The following is a 19,769-nucleotide window of genomic DNA, read 5'->3' as shown; positions in this document are numbered from 1 at the left end:
TAGCTTCTTGGCATCTTTGTCTGTTCCCCCTGTCCTGAATTGAGATGTCTTTGATCTTTGTTGCGACGACTCCACCACCAAGGAATTTGGCTGTGGGTGGCTGAACAGGAACTCCATGCCCTTCGCCGGCACGAAGTATTTCTTATCCGCTCTCTTTTGGACAGGCGGAATAGTCGCAGGGGTCTGCCATATCGTAGTGGCGGACTCTAAGATCGCTTCATCAAGCGGTATTGCTACTCTGGAGGAGGCCGGAGGTCTCAAATTTTTGAGGAGCTTATGGTGTTTCTCTTGCACCTCTGCTGTCTGGATGCCTTGCATGAAGGCCACCCTCTTAAACAGCTCTTGAAACTGTTTGAGATCATCCGGAGGATGGACGTCCCCCGGGGCCGTAGCCTCGTCCGGGGAGGAGAGCGAGGAACCGCTGGGGTACGTCTCTCGGGACCCTTCCGGTTCCTGCTGGTGATGGTACACCCTCTCACTAGAGGTTTGCGGGGGAAAATCTCGGGGTTCCATAACCAGTCCCCCCTGAGATGCTTGAGTCTCTGTCCCCGGTCGCGATTGCCCTCGGGGGTACGAGATCGTCTGTGGGGATCTTTCCCTAGTAGATTGCCGATGGTGTCTATGCCCCGCGTGGTAGGGGCGACCATGGCAGTATAGGCACTGTTCTTGGGAAGGTGACCTAGACCACTCCCTTGGTGTGTACCCTCTGCGTCTGGGGGAGGGAGATCGTCGAGACACTGGAGAGAGCGATTTTGCATAATAGTCCAGCGGTTCAAACGCCAGGAAGGGTGAAGGTGGTCCCAGCCAGGGTGAGGCTGGTTGCAAAAATGGAGAAGGGGGCTCCGGGTAGGCTAGGGGGGACCCCTGCCTTCTGGTTGGAGTCTGCAACATAAGCGGAGGGCTGTGAGAAAGCAACTCCACAGCCCTGTGTGGAGAGGGGCTGCAATGCCTCCTCTTGTGTGCAGCCTTCCCCCTCCCTTGAGGAGGTAACTCCGCCCCCTGACGTACAGGGGATCCCGGCCCCGTCCGCACTGTGCTCGGCACGCTCGAGGGCGGTGCCGCACGTGCGGTGTCCTCCGATGCCTGCAGGCTGCGTGCCTGCGCTCTCTGCACCGCCGGTTCCCTGGGGGTCGGTGCCGCTGCCTGCGGTGCCGCCGGTACCAGCACTTGTTTAGCTGCCGCCCTGCTTGCGGTGCAGGGTAGCTGGCTGATTATCGGAGGCTGAGTCGCTTCCACGTGGCTCTCCGTGCCGCCGCCGATCAGCTGTTGCTGCGGCTGGGGGCTGCTCGCTCCTCCCGTCCCGCTCGCTGTTGCTGCCGGCAGGGATCGGGCTGGGGAGACTTTCCTCCGTTTTTGCGCTGATGGGGTGAGGGAGGCAGCTTTCCTTTTATGGGCCCCGGAGGGTCCCTCCTGCTGCGGCCGCTCCGGCACGTCTGGCTGGAGGGCCTTGTCGAAAAGCAGCATTTTAAGCCGCATCTCCCTGTCTCTCCTTGCTCTGGCTGTTAACTTAGCACAGAAGGAGCATTTCTGTGCAACATGGGACTCCCCAAGGCACCTTATGCATAGACTGTGCCCATCGGACGCTGGCATCGCCTCTCGGCAGGACTCACATTTTTTAAATCCTGAAGAGGACATTGTTGGTGAGTCTTTCAGTTGTTAAAACGGGTACTTAGCACCTTCTCTGTGCTGTTTTCCCCTTCTGATGGCCTGCCGCAGCAGGAGGGCTGATGGCCCTATGCTCCTGGCCTCCAGCGCTTGTTACTGGGACTGGATTGAAGCTGTCCCGCTCGTAATTTGTTTTTTTTTTTTTTTTTTTTTGAAAAACAACAACCGGCTAACTTGCAGTAGCCTAAGTACTTGAAAAAAACTTTAAAGAAAAACAGTTAAAGTCATTGAATACGCTACTTGGCCTTAGCCTAGTTCGGATTCCGTCTGCAGCCGACGGCGGTTAAGAGGAACTGGCGGGGACCGGATCGCGCACATGGCCAGGAGCGCGCAAGGGAGCGGTGCGCGCCGGCGCATGTGCGGTCCGGCAGAAACTGCTTGGAAGATCCGATCTGCGGCGCCGGGCAAGCCCGACACCTATTGTGGAGCACCCACGGGGACACTCGAAGAAGAACTTCTGTTACAAACTGTAGGCCTGGTCTACACTACAGAGTTAGGCAGCCATGAGGCAGCTTACACCGATCTCAGTAGGTTTATGCCTGCACTCAAATGTCACTCCACTGCTCCACTATGCTGACTTAATAACTCCACCTCCAGGAGCGGAATATGTGTCTGTGTGCCTGGGTATGGGACAAAAGTCTACCCTGGAAATTTAATTCATCTTTATTAGTCCACAGCATATGATGTATGGAGGAGACATCATTTACAGATAATTATAATAGGTGCCTCTGCAATGTTGTAGTACTGCACACAGCATTCATTACAAGGTTCCTACCAGGGTGAAAAAAAAGCAATGCCAGGAAGAATACACTACAGCAACGCACATGACCTTGGCTCACTATTGACATAGTCTTGCAAAGCCTCTCTGAGCTGAATAGCTCCATGTTGAGCTCTTTGCAGAACCCTGCTGTGCTGGAGGACTGGGACAAGCTTTGCACACAGGTCCAGGAAGGCGGCCATGGGCACCTGAAAGTTCAGCACGCTGTTTATCATTCGCAAGCCTAGATGGCAACGCAATTCCACCAGCCGGTGCTCATTTCTCAGGCCCAAAGTTGGCACTTCCGCCATCTACAGCTGCTCTGCAAATGGTGCCATCTTTGCAAACCATTTTTTTGTGTGTCCCATGGCAATCTAGCCTCCAGGGAACTGTCATGGTCTCTGCAGCTCCTCTGGCTGCTCTGCAAATACTTCTGGAACAGGTGTCCTTCCTGTGCGTCCGACACTGATCACAACAGTGCAAAGCTGCGCAGGAGCCAAGAGTCTCACACAGTTGCAGATGAAATTACGGGATGGAAAACAGTGCATTATGGGATGCTGAAATCATGTTCCCAGTCACCCCACACAACTCGTTTAACCTCCATGAGGCATTGCAAAATCTCCCATGTCAGCCAGGAATGAGTTGTGCAGTGGGATAGCTACTGATGGATGGTTCACCGTTCTCAATATCAGTGCAAGGGCTGCTAGAGAGGACAGGCTTTGTTGACATAAGGAGTACAGTGCGGACTCACAAAAGCAGTTTAATTAGTGTATCAGAGATATGCAGACATTAATTAGGCTGACATAATTTTGTAGCGTCGACACGCTCTCAGTTTTCAGATGTAATGACTTAATAATAAACAAAACAGAAAACCCCAACCAAACAAAACAAAAGGAAAAAAATTGCTCCAGGATTAAACAATGACACGTAAAGTCAGAGTTTAAGAGAAAGGGCACATTGTACCAATGTGTAAGAATACACAAGCGCATGCACACACTCACGCAAAGGCAGGTTTGCATGTGTGTTCATGCATTTTTTAAGATAACATTTGGTTACCTGTTCTTCAGCTCTTCAAAAACAAAAAGGCTTTGTAGTCACTTGATTATACCTTTAGCTATTTCCGAAAAGACGAGTTATTATCCTTTCAAAATCCCATGCTTCGATGTGTCTGTGTTCAATGTGTGCCAGGAACCCAACAATTCTCATGGCTTTTTTAGAATGCATTATTATGCTACGCATGCACACCTCCCTATCCAAAAAGATGAAACATAACCAGGCTATAATTACTTCCCTGCACAAAAGACTGCATTTGCTCGCATCAAGCAAATATCACACAATGTTGTAACTTATGACAGCAATTATGTATTTGCGCTATAGAGTGATAAATAATGGAGCGCAATGGGTCTCTTGTTCATCTATTGTGCCAACTCATACATTTTAATTGCTTCGTTTTTAAAAAGCTGATAGGGAAGCTTAAATCCTAAGCAACATGTTCAAGTCAAGTTAGATTGGGAAATAAACTGTCAGGATTTAGGAAGTGATAAGCAAAATGTGTATATGTCCTCAGTCCCTTCCTGAGGTCCAGCCATCCTGTCAGGTTTGTGCGCACATCTCAGAGGTCCCGGTCAGGTTACTCAAATTTTCTGTCAAGGTGACTGCTCATTTTGTGGTTTTATTCAACAAATTTGACAACACTTGTTTGCTTTCTGATTTAATGTTTCCTTGACAAACTAAATGGTCATGAAATATTTCATCCAAAACCTAGAACATTTTCATTTGGCCATTCCAGTCTGCCGCCTCATGAAAAAGACTGGAAGTTCACTTTCCTTCTGTCCCCGTCCCGCCCTGAGCCGGGCTCCCTAGAAAGACTGCAGCTCCCATGATGCACCATGGCCAGGAGCTCCCATGATGCAAATACCTCACCTCACCGCGAATCATGGGAGTTTCAGTATGGTCTTAGAGCTCAAACTCCTTGGTAACAGTAGAGAACGAGACATGTAAACTGCAACTTCCAAGAGACATCATAGTGTCATTTCCAAGTCAAAATAGCTCATTTGCTGGCGAAACAGTCCACACTTTTCCCCTTAAAATTCTGACTAAAATTTAATTCCCCCTTTCTCTCCTCCTCAATTTCTTCTAAGATTTTTGTGGAAACACCGAGTTTCCAGAGCTAGTCTAGTCCCTGGTGTTTGTATGACTGCGTGTGATTGGAAGAGGCAATTGTATATATTGATGTTTAAGCTAAGGCCAAGGTAGAATTCTGCATGGGCTTCCAAGGTTTAACAATTTAGTACATAGAAAGAAAAATAATTAAAAAAAAAATTGTAAGGCTGGTACATGATTCCACGACCCCCCTGCTTTGCACAGCTTTGACTCTAGGAAAGTATTCAACTGTATTAACAGAGAAAATCTGTGGGAAATAGTCAAGTGGTATGCTTTTGTCGCAGGTTGTTTCAGATACTTCAGAGTCTGTATAGCACGACCTGACGTGCACAATGGAGCAACTTCAAGCTGTCAGAGTGGTCTGACATGAAATTTGGAGTCCTGTTGCATAATCAGCCCAATACTTTTTGCTCTCTATGGAGAAAACATCTTGTCCAGCTCCGTTATTGGCACTGATGGAAGCTGCAGGATATTGGGAACTTATCGGTCGCCTTGGTTTTGCAGATGATAGACTATGCCTATGGATGAATACATTCAAGAAGCTGCAACTAACCTCTACACCAGTGTTTCTTAAACTGTGTTTCATAAAACACTGGTGGTCCATGAAAAACTGGAACACCATGAACAACTCACAGGTGTGCTGTGAGCATTCAGAAAAATACAGTGGTAGTATATATTTTCTGTTCTTAAAACCAGATACAATGTTACTTCCTCATTCTTATGATACCTGATTAAATTACCTCATTTTGCTTTTGCTTCATATGTTGCTGTTTGTTTTATTTTTGTTTTGGCCTGACAACGGATTTTCTGAAGAAAATTTTCATATGTGTTTCGCATTAAAAATATTATTGTTGCATCTGACGAAGCGGGTCTTTGCTGCAAAAGCTTATGCTTCAAAATCTCTGTTAGTTTATAAGGTGCCACAGGACTTCTTCTTGTTTTTGAAGATACAGACTGACACGGCCACCTCTCTGATTATTGTTTGGTGCTCTGTGTCTCAAAGGCCATTTCTACACAGGCCACATTCTTCAAAAGTGGCATGGTAATACATGGCCCGAAATATGGTAATGAGGTGCGGATGCAAATTCCCCATGCCTCATTAGCATATGGTCATGTGATTTGGAGTCCGGAAGACCGTTCTTCTGGACTCCAAAATGCCGTTTAGAAGTGCGGCCCCCAAGGGAGCTTCCAGAAAAAATCTTTCTTCCAGAGGCCCCTTCCCAAAAATTTTCAGGAAGAAGGGACCTCCAGAAGAAGGACTTCCTTCCGGAAGCTTCCCCAGGGCTGCACTTCTATATGGTGTTTTGGAGTCCAGAAGAACGGTCTTCCAGACTCCAAATCGTGTGACATTATGCTAATGAGGCACAGGGAATTTACATCCACACCTCATTAGCATATTTTGGGCTGTGTATTACCATGCCACTTTCGAAGAAAGTGGCCTGTGTAGAAACAGCCAACAAGTTTAAGACACACTGCCCTACACAATCGCCAGAGAATAAGGATTAAAGATGTACAAACAAAAGACCAAACTAAGGATAACAACAGGCCCCACTCCCTAAAAGATGAAACTAGTCATTCAGGATGCAGACATCAAACAAGTGAACACTTTATGCTACTGATCTGTCTTAACATACAAGAACTGCTATGCAGAGGACCTTGATGAGCAGCTAGCCACCGGCACCAGAATACTTATATATCTGAATAAAAGTGGCTGGTACCTTGAAAATCAAAGTCCATGACAGCTAAAACCAGATTATATATAGTAGCTGAGAACCACGGAAACTGAAAAAGCACGAGGAGGAAGAGCTGCAAACCTCTGAAATGAGGTGCACCCACCACAGCCTAGCTGTGACAAGCGTAGATATACCAAAGAAATGACAACATCTGTAGACCATTGAAAGTGCACTACATGACTACCCTCGTCAAAACGTGCCCGATGCAATGGCTGGGCCCTGGTGCTAGAAGGACCCCCGACTGCTTTCCTAAAATTGCTCTCTACAGAAGAGTGCATGGAGAGGCTGTTCATTGATGTCCAAGGAGACAGTGGCAAAACTTGATACATAAAACCATCCAGGGAATAACTTCTCTTTCCCCAACAAGGCACAAGGCACAACTCGCAGAAGACTTGGATGGAATCTGCTCAGAAGGTTGGTGCTATCCAAACAGGTACAGAATAAAGGTGATGATGATAGGAGCCAGGCACAGCAGCACTGGTCAGTTTCCCCCAAGCTGCAGGGGATCTGGGAAGCAGGCAACAGGGTGAGCGCTGCCAGTGGTGGGTGTACAGCAGGTCTCGGAGGGAGGACGCAGAATGCAGGCCCAAAGGAACCGTGGGATAGCTTCCTACAATGCACTGCTGTAACAATCAATGTTTGGCCACTCTTGTGTGGCAGCACTAACTCATCTTTGTGTGGGCTTTGGGGGAAAATAAGGATACCCCAAGTCAAATTTATAAAACCCAGGCCGCATCTACACGTGCACGCTACTTCGAAGTAGCAGCGCCAACTTCGAAATAGCGCCCGTCACGGCTACACGTGGCGAGCGCTATTTCGAAGTTGAAATCGACGTTAGGCGGAGAGATGTCGAAGTCGCTAACCCCATGAGGGGATGGGAATAGCGCCCTATTTCGAAGTTGAACGTCGAAGTAGGGCACGTGTAGACGATCCACGTCCCGCAACATCGAAATAGCAGGGTCCGCCATGGCGGCCATCAGCTGAGGGGTTGAGAGACGCTCTCTCTCCAGCCCCTGCGGGGCTCTATGGTCACCGTGTGCAGCAGCCCTTAGCCCAGGGCTTCTGGCTGCTGCTGCAGCAGCTGGGGATCCATGCTGCATGCACAGGGTCTGCAACCAGTTGTCGGCTCTGTGGATCTTGTGTTGTTTAGTGCAACTGTGTCTGGGAGGGGCCCTTTAAGGGAGCAGCTTGCTGTTGAGTCCGCCCTGTGATGCTGTCTGCAGCTGTGCCTGGCACCCTTATTTCGATGTGTGCTACTTTGGTGTGTAGACGTTCCCTCGCAGCGCCTATTTCGATGTGGTGCTGCCCAACGTCAAAGTTGAACGTCGACATTGCCAGCCCTGGAGGACATGTAGACGTTATTCATCGAAATAGACTATTTCGATGTCGCTACATTGAAATAAGCTATTTTGATGTAGCGTGCACGTGTAGACGTAGCCCCAGAGATATTAAATGGAATTTAATAAAATCAAATTTATCTGGTAGTGCAGATGAAGTCTTAAAGAGAAAGAAGCTCTACTCTACAGCCTTAGCCAAAAGCAAGCATGTTTTTTGCTCAAACTGTAGTGGCTCCCACACTAAGCTCTGGAAGTCCCAGGTTTGAGTCTGCCTGGGGGCGGTTACACAATGTCCATTCTGTGCACCACATAAGACCAAAAATAGAATGTGACTGTGTAATTAAAGACTGGTTTATAATGCATATGCTCACAGGGGCCAAATTAAGGTAATAGATGAAGCCTTAATTCTGGCATTTCCTAAGGTCTGAGAGCTTGATGCTGGAACCTTAATTTCTTTTAACATGGCTTGTGTGTTTAATATATAAATATGTTACCTATAGCAACGAGAAGGAGAATGCTGTGAAACACCATGGGGAAAATATGTTATCAGAGAAATACACATTGAGGAGAGCTTAGCAACATGGCCTGAGACTTACATTTGTCTTGTATTTGCTGTTAGGAAAAGAAAAGTTTTTAAAGCTACGGTGTCAATACAATGGTTTTTGTACATAATAGACTAGAATGGGCTATTAATGCAGTAAGCACTGAAAATATATGTGAGCAACACTGGGGATAAGGAAATCTAAAAAGATTTTTTATTTACCTGTAACAAGATGTGCCAAAAGATTATAGTGACACAAGCATGGCTCCAATCAGGTCCATAACTGGATATAGTCTTCCTACTTCCATATCAGGGGTTATTTTAGGGTCTCTGATGTTCCCAGAACATCGCTTTTTAATAGCATGTTTATTAGGAGCAGTTCAGCTCTTATTAGTAGGTAGTGGGAAAAAAGGAAGCATGCTGCTCCAACACTTGCTACAAAAGGCTTTCTGAAATATTGGAAATAACAGAGCAGCAGACACAGCAATTTAAAACTCACAAGTGGGACACAAAATTAAAGGTCACTTAATATAAACTTTACACTTATTAAGGATTAAAGTAATTAGAGGCTATAAGCATTCCCTCGTCCTGAATAGCATATGTTATAGATTATAACACCTTGTACATATATACTCATAACAGATGGTTCCACGTCACAAATATAGCTAATATTGTTAGATTCTGACACTTGATGAACTGTTTATCAAGACATCCATTAGTCCTGTATTAACCATTAATAAACTGCTCCTAAATTCACCATTACTATAACGTATAATCAAACAAATGCATAGGAATCTGGCTTCCTTTTATTGTATGTTTAAATAAGGTATTCACTGGGTTAACAAAAAAAGCATTTTTAGGATTTTATAACTAATTATAAAACAAAATGTGATCTGGGTTAAAAGTTATTTTGCTAGTCTTTAAAGTGCTACTTGACTGCTTTTTTCAGAGAAAGAGAGTGTTGGTAATACCAAGAAATACAGACACAGACACAGTAATCTGTCCTTGGAAAAAGAGAAAAGAAAGTCAACTTGTCTGTAGCCAATGACTATACCCAAAGGGCTTTTCTATGCTAAGGGAGAGAACAATGCTGCCAGGGTTGATCGTTCAAGGTTTGATTTGCTGCACCTTGTAGGAATGTGCTAAATCAAACCCAGAGCATACCTCCATCAACCATGGTACTCCTCACTGCTTCTGCTGTCGACTTCCTGCGATGGACCTGCACTGGAAATTCCACCTCAGGTATGTCAATGACTGGAAGACGGCCAATATAACGCCAATATTTAAAAAAGGCTCTAGAGGAGACCCTGGCAATTATAGACCGATAAGTTTAATATCAGTACCAGGCAAATTAGTAGAAACACTAGTAAAGAATAAAATTGCAAGGCACGTAGAAGAGCACGAATTGTTGGGCAAAAGTCAGCATGGTTTCTGCAGAGGGAAGTCGTGTCTAACTAATCTATTAGAATTCTTTGAAGGGGTTAATAAACATGCTGACAAGGGGCACCCAGTGGACATAATATACCTAGATTTCCAGAAAGCCTTTGACACGGTCCCACACCAAAGGCTTTTATGTAAATTAGGTGGTCATGGGATAGGAGGAAAGATCCTTTCATGGATCAGGAATTGGTTAAAAGACAGAAAACAAAGGGTGGGAATAAATGGTAAATTTTCACAATGGAGGAGGATAACTAGTGGTGTTCCCCAGGGGTCAGTCCTGGGACCGATCCTGTTCAACTTGTTCATCAATGATCTAGAAAATGAGGTAAGCAGTGAGGTGGCAAAGTTTGCAGATGACACCAAGTTGTTCAGGACAGTCAAAACCAAAACAGATTGTGAAGAATTACAAAAAGATCTCAGCAAACTGAGTGACTGGGCAGCAAAATGGCAAATGAAATTTAATGTGGGTAAGTGTAAGGTAATGCATGTTGGAAAAAATAACCCAAATTACACGTACTACATGATGGGGTCAAATTTAGCTACGACAGATCAGGAAAGGGATCTTGGAGTTATAGTGGATAGTTCTCTGAAGACATCCACGCAGTGTGCAGCGGCAGTTAGTAAGGCAAATAGGATGTTAGGAATTATTAAAAAAGGGATCGAAAATATGACAAAAGATATCATACTTCCTCTATATAAAACTATGGTACGCCCACATCTTGAGTACTGCGTGCAGATGTGGTCTCCTCACCTCAAAAAAGATATATTGGCATTAGAAAAGGTTCAGAAAAGGGCGACTAAGATGATTAGGGGCTTGGAACGGGTCCCATATGGGGAGAGGCTAGAGAGACTGGGACTTTTCAGTTTGGAAAAGAGGCGATTGAGGGGCGATATGATAGAGGTATATAAAATCATGAATGGTGTGGAGAAAGTGAATATAGAAAAATTATTTACCTTTTCCCATAATACAAGAACTAGGGGACACCAAATGAAATTGATGGGTAGTAGGTTCAAAACTAATAAAAGGAAATTTTTCTTCACACAGCGCACAGTCAACCTGTGGAACTCCTTGCCCGAGGAGGCTGTGAAGGCCAGGACTCTATTAGGGTTTAAAAAAGAGCTTGATAAATTTTTGCAGGTTAGGTCCATAAATGGCTATTAGCCAGGGATAAAGTTATGGTGCCCTAGCCTTCAGAACAAGGGCAGGAGATGGATGGCAGGAGATAAATCACTTGATCATTGTCTTCTGTTCTCCTTCTCTGGGGCACCTGGCATTGGCCACCGTCGGCAGATGGGATGCTGGGCTGGATGGACCTTTGGTCTGACCCAGTATGGCCATTCTTATGTTCTTATGTTCTTAATGCCTGCTGTGAAATTCTTGCAGCTGGAGTTGCATATTTTACGTTGACTTTTTTTCCAAGTGTAGACCAAGCCCAAGTCTGGACCTTTCAGAATATGAAAGGCAGCCCAGGAATGCATGTCTGACAAGGGCAACTTCACACCCTTTCACAATGGAAAATTCACACATTCTTATATTGCATGAAGATTTTTTTATTTTTTTAATTTTCATTCTTATGCAGGTGACAGGCCCAACAAAACAAAGATGTCATTAAAATAGAACTCACTTCTTCCTCCTCATACCCTCCTGACAACTTAAGAAAGGTAGGAGCTGGTCCAAAGCTCGGTGAGGTTGAGAGTAATCTTTGCACTGACACCTATGGACCTTCATTTAGTTCTTGTCACTTTTCATCATCTTCTTTCTCCTCAAATAAGACTTTAAACTTGCTCTTGCTTTAGCAGAAAACAAGCAGTCCTGTAGCATCTTAAAGACTAACAAATGTATTTATGAACTAATGAGCGTGTGTGAATATGACTCATTTCTCCAGACTCCTCTTAAGCAGCAAGAGAAAACACAATGCAATTAGAAGTCCTGTGGCACCTTATACGCTAACAGATATTTTAGAGCATAAGCTTTCGTGGGCAAAGACAAAGGCAAAGATGCTCAGGGAAGCTGCTGAGAGAGTTTCTCCCATCAGCTCCCTGCAGTGGAGACGTCTTTGCCCATGAAAGCTTATGCTCCAAAATATCTGTTAGCCTATAAGGTGCCACAGGACCTCCTGTTGTTTTTGAAGATACAGACTAACACAGCTACCTCTCTGATACAACGCAATTAAACCACTTCTGCTCTTCAACATAGTGCTGGCTTTGAATGGTCCTGGGAAGGTTACCGAACATTCCTCACTCTCCTTGGATTTTGGAATGGGTTTTGCAGATGTGCCAACTCTCACAGCTTGCTCACCAGAGTCACAGTTTCGGAGCAAAATGAACCCTTATTCACTTTGGATGGAACTCAAATGTTTTCCCTCCCCAGCTGTGGCACATTCTTAAAATGTGTTTCCAGTCACACCCCACCCTAAACAAAGGAATGCGATTTCTCCAAAGCAGTTAGTATCAAAGTACTTTGAAAGACAATAAGAATTCCATCTACCTATCAGATAAGCAAAGCTATTGAGCTAACCCGTGTCTCTCTGTGTGTTTAAAAGAGACAGGGTGGCTACCCCCCAGCAGGGAAGAGAAACTTCATCTGAGATGGCAGGAAGGGCCTGGCAAAACTCAAATAAGCACTTGCATTAACTGAAAAAAGAAAACAAAACACATCTGAGAGTTCTAAAATTGTGGCTTAATTCACTTAGAAATCTTGTCACCACTCCACTTGTTGGCATGGCCAGGGCTTCAGCTGTCAGCCCCAAGCATCTATTCTCTTGCCAACCTAGGAAGTGGGGGAGGAGGGTCCCTAAGGGGCAGAGGTGAGGCTGGGGGCTGAAGTGAGGAGGCTGAAGGCTGATGAGTTAAGGGCGGGTGGGGTGGGCTGAAGTGATGGAGCTTTCTGTGCGGATGGGTCAACTGCTGGGAGGGTGCATTGAGGGTGGTGGAGGTCAGTGGGGCTGAACTGATAGGATGGTGATGATTGGGGCTGGGGGTGAGAACGGAGCGTGAACTGGAATGGATGGGGAGAGAAGCGATGAGGGACTGGGAAGGAGATGGACAGCTGAGGTGAAAAACCCCTGCAGGAGGGGCCAATTCATGTGGGAATGCCAGTGGCACTCATTGTCACATGTCCACACCCTGGCGGTGAGCAAGATGAGACTGATCTAGAAATCAAGAAATTGCCCTAAAGGCACAAATATAATCTTATTTAAAAATTGTGATTGGGGAGGGGAGGGAGAATCCAACTCATGACTTTTGATTTCTTTATGTTGGCAACAAAATACTGGTTTTATGATCACCTAAGAAACATGAAACATACAAGGGCCATTGTTCGAGCTGACTTTGTCTTTGCTTGGGTGATCTCTGTGTAATCTCTGGGCAGGTCTACACTTACCCAGAGACTGGCACTGCAGGGATCTATCCTCCAGAGGTCGAGTTGGTGGGTCTAGTAAAGACCCACTAAATTGACTGCCAATCACTCTCTCGTTGACTTGCGTACTCCATGGGAACAAGACGCCTCAGGGAAGCCGCGGAGAGAGTTTCTTCCATCAACTCCCTGCAGTGGAGACGCCATGGCAACTAAGACTAAGGTTTGTCGCCTCCACTACACTGTTCCCGTAGCTGGAGTTGTGCATCTTGCCCGTACATTGCCCGTAATGTAGACCTGCCCTCTTTCAATAATGCAAAGGCACCATGGCTTCTTACACTGGCCCACAAGAACAAGTATCACAATTCAGAGGCCTTTACAGCTCTGACCTTGAGATGTGGGTACTGGGAAAAAAGTTAAAGCTTCCTCTGGCAACCTGACATACAGTAAACCCTTGAGATACGCGCACTCAAGTTGCACATGTCTCGGGTTAACATGACTGCCTCTCCTGACAGGAACAGGACACGTCCCTGCTCGTGTCAGAGATGGCAGCCTGACTCGCAGCTGCTGCCCCTGACAGGAGTAGTTTCCTGGTCCCTGGAGTGGTGGGTAGTTGGAAACCAGGTGGCAGCCTAGCTCCTGGCTCCCCTCCACTTGCAGAGCTAGGAAACTGAGGAGGGCAGCAGCTCTAGTTAGTTTCCTAGCTCCAAGGAGCAGAGGGGAGCCAGGAGCCAGGCTGCCCCTGGTTCCCAGCAATCCTCCACTGGTTGGAGCCAGGAAACTGACCAAGGCCGCTGCCCTGCTCAGTGTCCCTTCTCTGCAAGTGGAGGGGAACCAGGAGGCAGGCTGGTGCCTGGTTTCTAGCTCCCCACTGCTTGCAGGACCTGGAAACTGACCAGCTGGTCAGTTTCCTAGGTCCAGCAAGCAGCAAGTGGGGCAGCGAGAGAACCAGGCTGCCCTCTGGTTCCCAGCACCCTGCCACTCTGGGAGCCAAGAAACTGACCAGCTCTGCTGAGCTGGTCAGTTTCCCAGCTCCAGCCAGCCTGAAGCCTGGTTCCCGGCTCCCCTAGACTTGCATGAAAATTCGAGTTATGCAGGGGATTGCATTTCTGCAGAAACCTACATAACTCAAGGGTTACTGTATTAAGAATTTTCATTTGGATTTATTTTCATCTGCTGTATTTCAAACCCAAAATTGCTTGTTATTGATGTCACAAAACCAGACTGAGTGACTACTATTACATCTTGTAATTTCATGTACGTTTCAATTAAACACACTGGGAAAAAATATCAACCCCATGAAAGGCATCCGAGGAACTCTACATTCTGTCCTGTGTCCAACTATTCTGAAACCCAGAAACAAAGGGGCGGGGGTTATTACTGTTAAGATAATAAAGGCAGGCAAAATGACCAATTAGGGTAATACAATTTAGAAGAATAGCACGGGACTTTCCAGAAAGACTCCAGCTCGCTGTTCCTATCCTGCATTCATCTAAGCTGTTTTCCCTTTTCCTGTGCCCAAGTATTGCTACGGCATAAAAAAACTCATAAGAACATAAGAATGGCCATACTGGGTCAGACCAAAGGTCCATCCAGCCCAGTATCCCATCTGCCAACAGTGGCCAATGCCAGGTGCCCCAGAGAAGGAGAACAGAAGACAATGATCAAGTGATTTATCTCCTGCCATCCATCTCCTGCCCTTGTACTGAAGGCTAGGGCACCATATTTTATCCCTGGCTAATAGCCATTTATGGACCTAACCTGCAGAAATTTATCGAGCTCTTTTTTAAACCGTAATAGAGTCCTGGCCTTCACAGCCTCCTCGGGCAAGGAGTTCCACAGGTTGACTGTGCGCTGTGTGAAGAAAAATTTCCTTTTATTAGTTTTGAACCTACTACCCATCAATTTCATTTGGTGTCCCCTAGTTCTTGTATTATGGGAAAAGGTAAATAATTTTTCTATATTCACTTTCTCCACACCATTCATGATTTTATATACCTCTATCATATCGCCCCTCAATCGCCGCTTTTCCAGACTGAAAAGTCCCAGTCTCTCACACTTTTCCTTCTGTAAATGAAGTTCTTGTTTGCCACTGCCCTAGGTGCTCACAATTTTATTGGCTCTGTACTAAAAAGCTGGGTCTGCTCTGAATTCCTGCCTTGTGGCTCTACGGTTTACAAAAGTAAATACATTTCCTGAGCCAGCTAGGCCGCACTGTGCCCAGAATCCCATGCGGAATAAGACTGCCTATAGGAGGAAGCTTTGAAACTTCATTTTTTTACATTTTTTTTTTAGGCTTGTGAATGCAGCAAAACACAAATGTGCTTTTGTGTCATATTTACTGTACGTGATGGAGCTAATGCATAAAAGCTGCATTGAATTTGCTGAGGGGGATGGTCTCCCCCTACATATGTGCAGGATACAATGGAAAGTAGATGTGCTTGCTATATATTAAATCCCCTGTGCCCCCTGCGCCAGGGCCTCCAGCCCTGCATGTCTCCTGAGGGCTTTCACCCTGCAGTCAGGCTTCAGCGGCCTAGGCACTCACATGACAGTTCACACTCCCCCTTCCTTGGGGTCACAGGGGTGGGGGTAGGGGTGCCTGGATCCTCCCACTCCACTGGGCCCCAGCCCAGGGCCCGGCCGGCGGTGGGCACGCCCCCAACCACCAGCGCAGTGGGTAATCCTCCCGAAACACACCGAGCTCACTGAGACAATCTCCTGGCTCCTGGGCTACATCCTACCCCGACTACCACTGCTGCCCCGGGCTCTGGCTGTTGCTCACCAGTTAGGGCAGGAGCGCCTTCCCCCTGGTGGCCACCCCTAACTGAGCACTCCTCTGGCCTTCATACTAGGGCTGGAAATGGAGCATGCCCGGGCGGGGGCCTTCTCTACCCAATAAGCCTGGCCCCTACGGCCTTGGCCAGTGTGGGGTGGGTACACCCCATCACACCTCCCAGTAAGTGGCTACAGAAAGACCGAACACTCAAGGGTGAAGGGAGAAGCAGCCAACTTGCCTGGCTCTGATACACTTATTCAGAATATAAAAATAACTTTGCTTGCCTGCCCAGCGCCCTCCCACTCCTTTCGAATGCTGAGCAGCAAACGTCACGGCCGTGTTTAGCTTCGCAACCCATTACAGATGTGTCCTCTGACACACAGCTTGTGCTTTTGAAGTGCCTATTTTCTTAAGCAACCAGGGAGTCCTTTCTAAAGAAGTGTTTGCATATTTCTAACACTGTTTCCTAGACACGTTTTATTCATTTTTTTTAACGCCAAGTAGAGGTGGATCCAGTAGTGACTGGTGAAGATGGCTTCAGGGCAGCCACTGGCCATGTGCCCCTGCCCTGCCTCCTCCCCGCCTCTGTCCCACCCCCGTCCACCTCGTCATCAGAATCAGTGCACCAGGGCATAATCCCAGGACATCTGGTCACCCTAACACACCACTCACCCATTCAATCTGTGTCCTACCAAGAGATTAGTAACAGAGAGAAAGCTGTGTTAGTCTATATACTATCTGAACAAAAAAGCAGTAAAGTAGCACGTGAAAGACTAACAAAATAATTTATTAGGTGAGGTTTGGTGGGACAGACCCACTTCTTCAGACCATAGCCAGACCAGACCAGACTCAGTATTTAAGGCACAGAGAACCAAAAATAGTCATCAAGGTTGACAAATCAGAAAAAAATTATCAAGGTGAGCAAATCAGAGAGTAGAGGGGCAGAGGGCAGGGCGGAGTCCAGAATTAGATTAAGCCAAGTATGCAAATGAGCCCCTATAATGACCCAGATAATTCGCATCCCAGTTCAAACCATGTGTTAATGTGTCGAATTTGAATATAAAAGAGAGTTCAGCAGCCTCTCTTTGCAGACTGTTGTGAAAATTCCTCTTCAGTAAGGCGCAAACTCTTGAGTCATTACCAGAATGGCCCACTCCATTAAAATGCTGGCTGACCAGTTTGTGGATCAGGAGTGTTTTTATGTCTGTTTTGTGCCCATTTTGTCTAAGAGCGTTTGAAGTCTGTCCAATATACAAAGCATCTGGGCATTGTTGGCACATGATGGCATATATGATGTTAGTTAAGGAACATGAGAATGTGCCTGTGATTCTGTGACTAACCTGGTTAGGTCCAGTGATGGTATCTCCAGAATAGATATGTGGACAAAGTTGGCAGTGGGCTTTGTTGCAAGGAAAAGTCCCAGGACTGGTGTTCCTGTGGTATAGACTGTGGCAGTTGGTGAGAATCCTCATAAGGTTGGGAGGTCGTCTGCAGGAGAGAACAGGCCTGTCACCTAGGGCCTTCTGGAGTGTTGCCCTTGTAACCTCCTGTCCACCCCTCTGGATGGACCTCCATGAGAATCCTAGATCCTGAATCCAGAGCTCCAGGCTGCAAACTGAAAGTGCCCCCCAGCACCGGGAGTCAGGCTGGCACAGTTTAAGTCCCGAAGTTTTGCTTGAGTGATGCCATTCTCCATAGTTTGATCATTACTTCCCCACCCCTTCCCCTTTTTGTTCTCGCAGGCTCAGTTGTGCCCACAGTGGAAGAGACCCTCACAGAGACCAGGAGAGGCCACAAAGTGTTTTCTGAAACATCCTTCTCTTCTGCCGGCTGGGAGAGAAACAAAAATCATGGTTTGAAATCCCCTCCTACAACAGGGTGTCCTCAGATGTGGGAGGTAGTCATGAACTCAGGACTGCTGGTGGAGGTGGGCGGGGGACAAAGGGGGCAGTTGCCCTGGGGCCTGATGATACAGAGGGGAGCACTGAGGCCTGCAGGGGCTGCCTTGACCCAGCTCCACCCCTACTTCCTTAGGCCCTGCCCCCCCCTTCCATAGGCCCCGCCCCTTGCAGGGGCTTGGAGCCACATACCTCATAAGCTGAGTGCTTGGGTGGCTGCCCAGGAGAGATTCAGGTGCCCCTCCAGCTGATTACCAGATCATCCACAGCCGCCCACAGGGGGCAGCTTGTGTTTCTACTGGGGGTGCACATCCACACATCCCTGGGTGCACATAACACAATTTAGTCTGCCCCAGGATGGAAAAAATTAGAGGGAACACTGTTGTGAAGCACGGAGCCCGTCTTACCCCAGGGCCTGGTGAGGCTTCTGGGCCTGCTCCAGGCACCCACAGAGAACAGTAATAGGTTGCCCAAAGGCTTAGTATTGGCAGACCATTACCTGACCCCAGTCTCAACACCTAATCCAGTGGCTGCTCCCCAACACCCAACAGCCCCATGTCATAAGAGTGACCTCACCAGAGCAGCCATCTCTTCACCTGCCAACACTGTGCCGTACCCTCACGCGCTGGCAAACTGTTGTGGAGTGAGGATGGAGGGACTATCACAGGATCAGGAGATGCAAAGGAAGCCTGGGGAGGGAAACTTGCTCCTGTTCTCCTCCTTTGTATCCCTCCAATGGTTGGCAGCAGGTTTGGCTCCACTCCGCTTTGGGGAAATGCAGGCGAGACTATTGAGTGTTGCAGTGGGAGTCCAGATTGGCAGTTTCTCCCCAGCTCTTCCAGCAACCTGCTGTCACAGCAGGATGCTACTTGTCTTCTGTGCGTCAGAACCATAGCTGAGAATTGCTCCAAGGGCTTAACTGTGTTGTGTAAAGGTCATTATCCTGTGCTTCCATTTCTATTTATATTATTTCCTTTAACCATAAGCACCTTCAATCTTCAGAATGTTTATTTAGCCTCGAAGACCCAGGTGAGGTGGGCAAATATTCTCTTTTCCATTTTACAGAGGCACACAATGCAGCAATACTTTTGTAGAAGCTCATTTAGAGATGCTCCCTCAGGGGGGATAATGTTCTGAATTTGCAGATGTGCCCTGGAGGCCAGGGTCAGTCAGAGAATCCTGGGGCTGGAAGAGACCTCAGGAGGTCATGGAGTCCAGCTCCCTGCCCCAACAGGGCCACCTCTGCAGTCTCCCACTTTACATGCTGAGCTAGGAAAGGGCAAACAGAGAGCCAGCAGGTTTCTCTGAGATATGAGCGTAGATTACCAGATTTAGCATCCACAGTGCTAACCATTACACCATGGAAGCAGCAGGTAACACCACACTCTGACCTACTTATTATCAGCCTTTCATTAGCATCTGAGGTTTCTTGTTCCTTCACACTTTCTCCTTCATGTGTTGATGATGTAACACTGATAAGCCCAGGTTGCCAGCACCAGGAATTGAACCTGTGCTTGTTGGAGGTAAAGCCCTGTGCTCTACCACACGAGCTAAAGGCCGGCTTGCCCTGAGCAAAGGCTGTAGAGAAGAGACATCACTCACCCTCGTATGAGGTCTCAGTGCCTCTGGGCACTGGGTACTAAAAACAGTAAAGGAGCAGGCTGAAGGGAAATGCCTGAGTCCACATCTACAGCCAATGTGTTGTAATTTTCTGGGGTTACAGATAGATCCCTTGGATTATGTCAAAATGTGCCACCCTGCTCTGTCTGGACAATGCAAGACCTTGGATGCAGCTGTTTCTTAATGGTACTGCTGTGGCCCCAAACATCAGTGTGTCTGAGGAATCACCCCTCTTTCTCCTGGGTTAAAAATTGGGAGATCACAGGCTCTTTGGTCAAAAGAATATTTCTGCATCCACCCGTGCTTTTCTTGTCTTCCATATGGCTTCATTGTTATGAAATTTCAGTGAGTTATCGGTATATGAGCTCCAGTTCTTCCTCCTATTAGCAGCTCAACTGGAGAAAAGCAATCCTTCAGAGATGCAGTGATTTTTTGTGCCAGTACTGGCCGGTACTTCAGCAGCCCCAGACGCGGGATTGGC

Source organism: Carettochelys insculpta, chromosome 6 (assembly GCF_033958435.1).
Source record: "Carettochelys insculpta isolate YL-2023 chromosome 6, ASM3395843v1, whole genome shotgun sequence".
NCBI classification, from domain to species: domain Eukaryota; kingdom Metazoa; phylum Chordata; order Testudines; family Carettochelyidae; genus Carettochelys; species Carettochelys insculpta.
This window is presented reverse-complemented; position numbering follows the sequence as displayed.